This window comes from Myotis brandtii, unplaced genomic scaffold, assembly GCF_000412655.1.
Source record: "Myotis brandtii unplaced genomic scaffold, ASM41265v1 scaffold344, whole genome shotgun sequence".
Taxonomy (NCBI): domain Eukaryota; kingdom Metazoa; phylum Chordata; class Mammalia; order Chiroptera; family Vespertilionidae; genus Myotis; species Myotis brandtii.
In genome coordinates, this window is record NW_005363247.1 from 6,297,180 (window position 1) to 6,307,770 (window position 10,591).

The following is a 10,591-nucleotide window of genomic DNA, read 5'->3' on the forward strand; positions in this document are numbered from 1 at the left end:
GCGGGTTGGACGGCAGGGGCCTGGGGTTGAGGAGGCCTGTTGGGAGGCCATTGCTAGTTCCAGCAAGAGATAATGAGGGCCTGATTTAAGGCAGCAGTAGTGAGATGACAAAGAGGAAGAGGCAAAAGAAGTTGTTGGCGAAACTCAGGTTTTGGGATGACAGGGCAGTTATGATGCATTAGCAGATGCAAGGAAGGCAAAAACGATGGGTTGACTTGACCCTCGTGGAGTTTTGATAAAGGGCACACTGAGCTGTGAGTGGCCTCATTACTGCAGCATCTAAGCCACATGATCACTTCTGAAGCAGTTGGGTTTTCTTACCAAACAGTAACTCTTAATTAAATTACATCCACAGATTTGATACCAAGACTGACTAAACCTATGTTCAGCTCCTTTCCCCAAATAGTATCAAAGACAGAGCCTGAACACAAAGCATTTCCTGTCAGATAACCACTCGCTTTTAAGATGGTGAAAGCCAAAATGAGAAGAAAGACTCCAGAGCATTGCTATGATGTACCCCCACCTGCATGAAATAGAAACGCTCTCCAGCTGCGGCTCAGCCTGTGCGCAAACCCAGGTACAGCGAGGTCCAGGAGGGAGTTCAGGGGCTTGGGTTTGAGGACTTGCTTAATGACCCCCTTCCTGTTTGGGAGCAGTATCTCCGCAAGTGAACTAGACTTTTCCCCAAGTGGATCGTGGTATCTAGATGGGGATTCCACGGCGATGCCAGAGCTGAGAGAGAGCTCTGTGGTTCAAGACACACAACAGGATAAAGGAGTTACATTGCCTTTCTTGACCTATTCTTACGGAGCGACCATTACTTTCCATGTTATCTGAGGGAATGGGGAGGAGACATGTGTAATACATATAAAAAGAGATTGGGTCCTCCTGGCATCATTTTCACTTTGTCTCTCTCTTTTTTTTGTTCTTTTTTTTCTTTTCAGGGGGTAGAGATGGAGGGCAGTTAGAGTGACATGAAAGAGAGGTGGAGAGAAAAGACATTCTATTGTTCTCTGAGTATCTTCAACAAAAGCATCAGGTACTTTTGCAGAGTGAAATTGGGGCAGAATCATTACATTTATATTCCTAGCATCTAGCACAGTGCCTGACACATAGTAGGGGCTTAAAAATACTTACGGAAATAAATGTGTTGAAAAATAAATATTTGTAGGAGTGTTTATAAAAATGAATAAACAGAGTCAACTACACTCAATGAATCTTCTAGTGAACAGCTGCAAGTAACAGAATATTCGACTAATGGTTTAGGTAATAGAGTTCATTTTCCTCATACAAAGACACCATTGGGGCCCCAAGAACTATCTTTTCATCCCCAAATGTTCTTCTTCACTCTCATGGTGGTAGGATGGTTACCTCAGCTCTAGGCATTACATCCACACTCAAAACTAAAAAAAAAAAGAGAAATGATGGAGCCAGCAATATCTGCCCTTTTTATCAAGCAAGTAACACGCTTTTCAAAACCCCCCAGAGAACATCTCTTCCACAAAACATATCTGTCAAGAACTTTATCAGATGGTCATTTGTAGCTGTAATGAAACTTTAGAACATTAGTATTTAGCCATTCTTTGGCATCATGTATAAAACCAGTCTTCTGTTAGCAAGGGAAAATGGGCATTGGGTGGACAGTTAATAGTGTCACACTTTTAGAGCCCTTCCAACCTCTCACCCCTCCTGAAAACTCAAATTATGTACGGCCCTGTATTAACTTATTTCTCTCACTTTCCCCCACTTTGTGAGGGCGGAACCTGTGTTTTACTAATTTCCCCCTATCTTTTACACAGTGGGCCCTCAATAAGTGTTGTTAAATAAACAAAAACCATTATCAGTGTTTTTTGAAGTACATGTAAAATGATACTTTTTAAATAGCTACAAAGAGGAAAAAACCATGAATTCATTTGTGCATTTAGCTACTACTCTATTTCAAATGCACTCATTAAAGTAGCCTTAAGTGAAGTTTCAGAAAGGGATGTAAGAAAAAATATAAACAACAAATATGAAACATCCTTATAATTGTAATAACAGTGCAGACCTAACTGAAAATCATCTCTATAAAATGAAGTGAACTTGTTTCTTTTTTCACTAATGCATTCTGTACCATAGATAGATAAATTATTCTAGAAATACTAATTCTTTCAAGTTTAGAAACCTTACTCAATGCACATAAAAGACTTCCCCCCGTTCCTCGCTCCAGTGCTCAGAACTATACAAACTGACCCCCACGAACCTTCTTAGCTCTGTCATTCATGACTCTCATATCCCATTATTTTGCTCTAGCCAAATTCTTCTATTCACTGCTCCTACTTCCTGGGCATCTTACTTCCCTGGACCTTGGATACTTTGGATTCCTATCTTGGCTCTTCTGAATCTGACTTAGCCTTTAAAAGTTGGCTCAAATACCAAGTTAATAATTAGATAATGTGATATTCCAGCATTCTTTAGGCTGGACATACAGTCAGTCTATGGAATATCGTCTGCCTATGTTGGGTTTTGTTACCCCAGTTGTCCAAGAGTCACATGGTAAACTTGCATCCTAACCTTTCCAGGCAGAGCACTGCAGCTGGGCTTGCTAGAGTTCTGATAGTGGTCATATCACCACTTAATTAACAATGCTATAATTGTATGTTAGCTAACATTTACTATATAGGAACTGTACAAAGAAATAGAATTTGGTCCTTATAATGGTAAGAGGTACTATTTGTATTCCCATCTTGCAGATGAGGCAACAGAAAATATAGCTTAGTTTCTAATCCAGGAGTCAGTAAATATTTTCTGTAAAGGGCTATATAGTAAACATTTTTGGTTTGATAGGACATACAGCCTCTGTTGCAACTACTCAGCTCTGCCAATGTAGTACAAAAGCAGCCATAGATACTAAGTAGACAAATGGATATAGTTGTGCTCTCATAAAAGTTTATTCACAAAAACAGGCAGTGGCTGCATTTGGCTCATGGGCTATAGTTTGTTGATCTCTGCTCTAGTCCCAATAACCCGTTTTATGTATTCGGCCAAGAGAGGAAAAGCCACTTGCTCTAGACTGCACCAGAGGCAGATCTAGAATCCAGGCCTTCTGATTGGTTGTTTAGTGGTCTTTAATGCTAACTGAATTGGGATAATTACTCCATAATAAATTAAGCTGTTGAAGCCATAAGGAAGATCTGATACTATTGTCAAATTAGGTCATTTTTAACTCAGATAATTAGATGGATACATGTGGATTTTATTCTACTTCTGGATATTCCAGAGGTAAATGGACTTTTAAACTCAGTTTCCTTATTTATCTTGCAGAGGAAAGCATTTCCCAGACCAGACAATCACGTGCCACAATGGCATGTACAGGCAGGACTTAGTGCTGTTAAAAAGCAGGGTTTGGTACTCCAAAACACTGTCAGGACAGCAGTCCCTTGACAAGATTCCTCAGAGTGACACATGGCTCCGTGCCGGGCTCCTATTTTGCCAGGGACATTCTGACATGGTTAGAGGGGCCTTTGTGGTGACAGAACAAAACCCATGGTTGCTTGACCTCCTTGGCCCCATGCTCTAAAAATTTAGTTCTGCATTGTTGATTGAAATCTGTGGGCAAGCTGTTATTCTGTGACCTCTGTTCCTTCTATTAATAGCTTTGGAATTTCCTGGAAAATATAGTTACTATTCCTTTGCACATCCACTTTTAAAAAAAAAATTTTTAATTGATGTTTTAGAGAGAGAAAGGGAGAGGATAGAAACATCCATGAGAGAGAATCCTTGATCAGCTGCCTCCTGCATGCCCCCTATGGGAGATTGAGCCTACAACCAAAGTACATGCCCTTCAGTCCATGGGCTGACGCTCTATCCACTGAGCCAAACCAGTCAGGGCCACACCACTTCTTGGGCACTGTCATGAGCACTCTAAGTTTCTCTATTATTGTCTTAGGATTCTGTGATGAAACTAATAGTTTTCAAGAATTTCTTCTTGAAGTACTGTAACATATTTCAAGCTTTCTCTTGGGCCCACAAACTAAGAAAAAAAATGAGAGAAGTAGTTTGTACCTATTATTATACTTTACTCTCCTGGGTAAAGACAAGCTGCTGTTACTTTGACTGCTCACAGAGGACTACCACAAGTAGTCTGGCCTGCCCACTCAGGAGCACTCAACACAATCAGAATCTGGGACAGGAGCTGACACAGAAGGTCAAGAAATAGCTATCCTTCAAACGTACGCTGTAATTGTGGCCCTCACAGCATTCTTGTCCTTGGCTTATGTCATGACCTGGGTTATGTTTTGATTCTCAGCGTCCATATCTTATTAGATGATGTGCATCACATTTAAATACTTAGATCAACCTTGAAGGAGGTTCAGAATCCTCGCCAGCCTATATAATTTTTGCTAGTCCAATCTGTCATTAAGGAGACTAAAGATTTTTTTTTTCTTTGAGTAGACAGAAGCATTTGCTGTGGTTGCCTGGGCAAAAGACACCTGCAATGGTGTCTTAATAGTTGACACCACTTAGCACTTAAGATATATACAGTCCTATGGCCTGAAACCTGCTTTTGAAGAACAAAAAATATTAAAAATATTTTCTCAAAGTAGTGGAAAAAGAGAGAGGTTCCCTAAATTTCAGAACCTATAATACTGTATTAAAGTGAATAAGAAAAGGAGAAGCAATTTCCTGTTTGGGAAAACATTGGTGGAGCCTTGGATCAAGAGCTATACATATATTTTATCAATGCTGTAAAATAAATACTACTACTAGATTCACTAGACATATGAGCAAACTGAGACCACAGAGTGGTTAGGCAAGTTACCCAAGGTCATGTAGCTGGTAAATGATGGAGCTGGGATCTAAATCGAGAAAATCTGAGTCCAGAGCCTGAATGAACTATTACCCTGATCTGTACAACCAGCTGGTAAAATCTATATTCTTCAGTGGAGACCTGATGAGTGAGAAACAAAGAGAGGATATAGCATATTCCAGTTTCCTTATTTCCTAGAACACTACTGGCATATCAAAGAGGGCACCTGCCCTGTGCTATTGTCCATGCCTGGGCAGCCACAGAGGGAGGGGGCAGTCATAGGAATCTGTGATCGCATTTCAACATTGCTATTTCTCAACAGTGATGGAAGTCTGCACCTTGCTTTTGTAATGTTATTTAAGTGAAGGGGAAAGCATTAAGCTGTTAAAGGCTCCAATGACATATTTTTGGGTAGATAAGACTTGTTTTTTATAGTCATTTTCTCCTTTCATTATTTTAGACTCATGTAACTCCTACTCCTTTGTAGTCATCATTAAGGCCCTGCCCAAATATTCTGGCTTTTTCTTTTGGGGCCTGTGGTAAGATTGTACTTTTCTAGCTCCTGGAAGTGACTTGCATTGGCCAATGAAAGGTGAGCAGCAATGGTCTGTGTTGTCTCCAGGAGGAAGCCTCAGAAGTCAATGCGTGCTTTGCCATGGTTCTCCTTTCGATTTGGTAACTAGCGAAATAGCAGCTGCTCTGTCAGCCTAGGTGAGGATGACAGCCAAGGGAAGGAGCAAAGCCCCCTGCCCACCTGTGATGAACACATGGCATAAGCAGACATAAAGCACTGAGGTTCAGAGCCACCAAGATTTGGAGTCATCACTGCAGCGAAACCATTCCCATCCTACTGGTCCACTCCTGCAGAAAATATTGATGCTTAACTCACAGCAGCAACATAGAGAATACAGCAGAAGAAGGGAGTAGGCTTCTGGCTGTTGCAAAGGCCATTGATGCTACCAGCTAACAGGAAACATCCAGGTGTTTCCATAAAGACTGGGAACGGCAGTCCAGGAAGAAAATCCCTCATCTCCCAGGACTGGAACCTGGTCAGGGTTTCTCTGGAAGTAGAAGTTGGAATTTCCATTTTCTGCAACTGGCCCAAGCTGTCAGCAGCACCCAAGAAGCCTCAGACCTTTCCCAGGTGTCCATAGACACTAGCAAGCACTGAGTCTATGAAAGCACTGTGGGCTTTTAACTGAAAACTGGCCAGGCTCTGAGATAGGAAACATACTATTTCAACTTTCTGGATAGACATGATCAGTCAATAGAGCAACCGAGGGCTTTTCTCTCTCCTTTTCTCCTTTCAGTGATAATCGAAAAGAGCGATGCTGGAGTTAGGGGTTTAAACAGAAAGAAATTGAAATCCATGACAGTGATGACTTAATAATATTGCAAATTATAGTTTTTAGTTCAGGAAATTTAGCATACCAAATCACAGTTTAATTTCCTTCTACAGAGCCCAGACATGGAAGATAGTGTATGACAGAGGGGTCAAGGTAGGGTGGAGGAAGGGGGTGAAGATGTGAGTAAGGAAAAAAAAATTGTTACAGGTGCCCTTGAAAAACTAATAAAAATGACCCGGAGAATGTAAACAAGTTTGTTAATATGTGTGAGGCCTACAGCCCTGATCTTTGGGAGGCCAAGTGTCCTTGTTTCCTTCTGTCCAGGTGCATGCTTCTCCTGCCTGGTGGGATGTGAGGATCCAGTCCCCAGAAGGAATGCATAAACTGTGCAGAGCCCTGACAGCTGTAAAAAAAATGACTTTGAGAGTGTCAGCAAAACTGAGCCGCTGTTGAATGACATGTGTCCTTGATTGTGCACGCATAATGCCGCATGAAGGAATGCAGAGTCGGGGAGCTGAATCACTTAATGATCTGTCTTTTGTTCCAAGATCAACCTTTTAGAAATGAACCACTATTCAATCCCTACTCACCACTCACCTTGTAAAATATTCAACATAGCTTCCTCAGGTATATCAATTAATTCTCCTGGATGAAGCAGTGTTTATAAGATAATTGGGAAAGAATTCTTTGGCCTGAATTTCATCCAAAATGATGACCTGAGTTCCAGCTAACGCAAGGTAAGAGGACAAGCCCTCCAAGCTAGCTGGGGAAATATTAGTTGTTCAAACCTGTCAGTATCACCTAGTCAGACAGCAGCTGATCAACTAGACCAAATGTTCACCAGAGAACCTTGGAGTTATATGCCTTTGTATGTACCTGAGTTCAGAGGTTAGGGGTCAAATAGCTAGGTTGAGTTTTCAGGTGCTTGAAACTAAAGTTCTCAAACTCTAAAGTGACTAAGAATCACCTAGTTAAAAAAAAAAATTCCTGGGTCTCACTCCATCCTTACCGAATTCAAATCTCTTGGGGTGGGGCTAAAGAATCTATGTTTTAAAATGGTCCCTAGATGACTTTGATGAAAACTAGGGCCTTTTCTTTAAGATATCCTCAAATTTAGCGGAGCTGTAAAAAGAAAACAACTCCTCATAGACATAAAAATCACAAACACAAAAGCACCCAAGGGAGGAAAAAAAACACACACTTCAATCCAAAGAACTCATGTGAGTAGAGAAATCATATATCCTTTACCATTTAAACCAGGGGTGGGGAACCTTTTTTCTGCCAAGGGCCATTTGATATTTATAACATCATTGGAGGGCCATACAAAATTATCAACTTAAAAATTAGCCTGCTCTATTTGGTCAAATATTTAATTAACTCACCCCTAATGCCTTGGCAGGGCCAGACCAAATGGATAGTTTTGTAGGCCTTATATGACTCACAGGCCAGGCGTTCCCTACCCTCGATCCAAACCAAGACACTTCAGAAAGTGAAATTGGCCACTATTAATATACAGTAGGAAACCAGGTGTAAACGGGGATCTGCTAAGGCAAACCAAGACTCCTGGTCACCTGAGTTGTAAGACTAATTTAGGCAGGAAAGTTGATTAGTTAGGATTTAGGCCACAAACTCAACAGACAGCCCTCATCCAAGTCTTGAGGCTTATCGATCACTGCAAATATTTTAATAGGGAGGGTTTATAAGCCCTAAATCCAGAGGATCTATTTTAAAGGCTTGCACTGGCTTGGACAGGGCAGGATAAATTCTCAGGTCCCAATTACCCTGAGTTGGAAGAGACCAGCAGAAACCTTGACCTCACAGTGGAAGAGGGCATACAGCAGTGACATTTATCCACAGCCACTTCATGAAATGTAAAGGACATCCTCAGAGGCAGAGAAGATAAATAAACCTGGCATTATTCTACTCCTTATATTCATCTAACAGTTTCTAGACAACACCTTTTCCCCAAGTTTTCAGTTTTATTCTCACACCTTTTGCACAAACCACCTAACAATTATTGTCACATAGATTTCCTACTGCTTTCTTCCTGGGGGAACCATTTTAATAGTTTTTTTTAGGATAAAGAAAGAATGGGCTGTGCATTTTCATTATTCAATTATACAAAGTAATCAGCATGTAAACAATGTTTTAGAAGTGCAAAATAGCTAAATGCAAAAACATGTATTTCTAAGAAATTTCATTTATTTAGGTTTAATAATGATTGTAGTACAAAGTTACTTTTGCAAATAACTACAATGATGTTATTGTATATTTACTTTCAGATATCTCTTCCATTTTTTCAAATAAACTCAAGATATAGTTTTCTTTTTTTTATTAACTAAGATGTCTTTATTATTTGTGATTAGTCACTATGCTTTAATTATGTTCAATTTGTAACAAGGAAATTGGGGGGTCACCACAACATGAGGAATTGTGTTAAAGGGTCGCAGCATTAGGAAGGTTGAGACCACTGGTCTAAGGTTTATTTCTACTTCAATTGCTGGCCCCTACCCAGCCTGGCCCTGGTCCGGGCTTGGGCAGGAGGCAAACAACTGATATGTTTCTCTCACATCGATTATTTCTGTCTTTCCCTCTCTCCCCCACTCTCTCTAAACATCCATGTGAAAATATCCTCGGGTGAGGATTAAAAAAACAAACAAAGGTGGGTAACCTGGTCAGAAGGTCAAATCTTCAAAGTGCATGCAAGCTGCTCCTCCAAGGGAGTCAGGACTGAATGTTCCAGAGCATCTTCAGGAAGGCCTGCGGGGATGGTGCCTCCACAATCTGGAAGGTGTTCTGGACTCTGCCGAACAGGATGAAGTATTTCGTCTCCAGACAGATGAACCCCAAGTGGTTCTCATCGAACAGGATGAAGACTCCAGGGAAGCACTCCCGGTCGGCTAAGCCACGTAAGGTAATAGTTTCCACGGCATAGAAACACATCCTGCAGGTTCGGGGGTAGTTCTGGTGTCTTGAGTTCACGCCCACAGGCAGAACAAACGGAACAGGATGCTCCTCCGAAGCTGCAGCCCCGGACTCCCCGACGCTGGGCTGGGCAGGGCTCTGCCAGCCATGGCCCTGGCTTTCCTCAGTCCCATCTTCCTGCTGCTGCTGGTTCCCGATCACCTGCTCATCAATCTCCTGGACCATGCGGAAGATATTGCCATCTCGCAGCTGGATGCGGCGCATGAGGTGGATCTCTAACGTCCAGATGAAGTATCCCGTGATCTTCGTGACCCTGGCATACTGCCCATGGAAGCTGAGCATGGCAATCATTAGGCCGAAGCGATCGTATTTGCCTTGGAAGAGGCCTGGCCTGATGAGGTCGTCCGGGTGGTTTGGCGGGAGGTAGAGGCGGCGGTAGGTCAGGCAGTCATACTGATGTCTGTCCTCCTGCACCAGCACCTGCCCCCATTCGTCCCTAAGCCACGTTGGTAAATCCTTAAGGTGGTCTGTCTTGTTGCACCGGGTGGTGAACCTGTTCTTCCGAATCTGCATGTGGCGGTGGTGGGGCCTGCTGTGGCGGCCTTCCATGCACTCCACCGTGGCTGATTTCCTCTCCGTCAGGCGAATTCTGAACGCGGGCTTGAATTGCATTGGGCGATCCACCTGGGTGTTAAGGAAAGGCCCGTACGTCCAACCAGTAATGCATAAGCCGTCCACCACGACATTCAGCAGTGTTCTATAGCCCTCAGTATCTAGCTGCCACAATCCCAAAATGTGTCTGTATGGGAACAGCTTCGCATAGACTTCTCGATAAGACATACCTATCGTCTCCAGATTCTGCAAGTTTTCACAAAGGCCAAACTCCTCCCGGCAGCGCCGTCTCCAGATGCTGTCTATGTGCAAGATGTGGCGGAATTTGGTGCAGGCCTGGGCCAGGCTGCGCAGATCAGTGCCGGGGAGCGAGGTGAAGATCTCCACCAGCATCTCCACCGGCAGGTCCTGCAGTGAGCAGTGCGGGGGCGGCATGGGGCTTGCGATTCCTCCACTCCCCGCACAGCACCGCGCTGCCGCGTCCGCCTTGAGGTGCTTTTCTGCCGGGGCCGGCTTGCCCTCGGCCCCTGCCTTCTCAGCTAGGCGCTGGCACTCCTGACACTGACATCCCCGGGAAGAGCCCAAGCCGCAGAGGCAAGCGCACTCCTCCATGCCTCCACGCACAACAATCACCACAGCGTGGGCCACCGCGCCTCAGCAGGGTTTTAAGCTGGCTCAGACCGCCCTAAAGTCCAGCCACGCCCCCTCAGAGAGGAGCCAATTGTAGGACTTTATTTATTTTAATTAAATCTTTATTGTTCATATTATTACATTGGTTCCTCTTTTTTCCCACCATAACTCCCCTCCACCCAGTTCCCACCCCACCCTCCGCCCTCACTCCCCACCCACTGTCCTCATCCATAGGTGCAAGATTATTGTCCAATCTCTTCCCGAACCCCCCACACCCCTTTCCCCCTCC

The 10,591-nt window shown here is 43.3% G+C and overlaps 1 protein-coding gene and 1 pseudogene across 12 annotated transcripts in view; both read right to left on the reverse strand.

Annotated features, from left to right (window-relative positions):
* MCTP1 (multiple C2 domains, transmembrane 1) overlaps positions 1 to 10,591 on the reverse strand; it is a 448,818-nt gene that overhangs the window by 36,919 nt on the left and 401,308 nt on the right. The gene's annotated exons all lie outside the window — the stretch shown is intronic.
* LOC102256605 lies at positions 8,804 to 10,435 on the reverse strand (annotated as a pseudogene).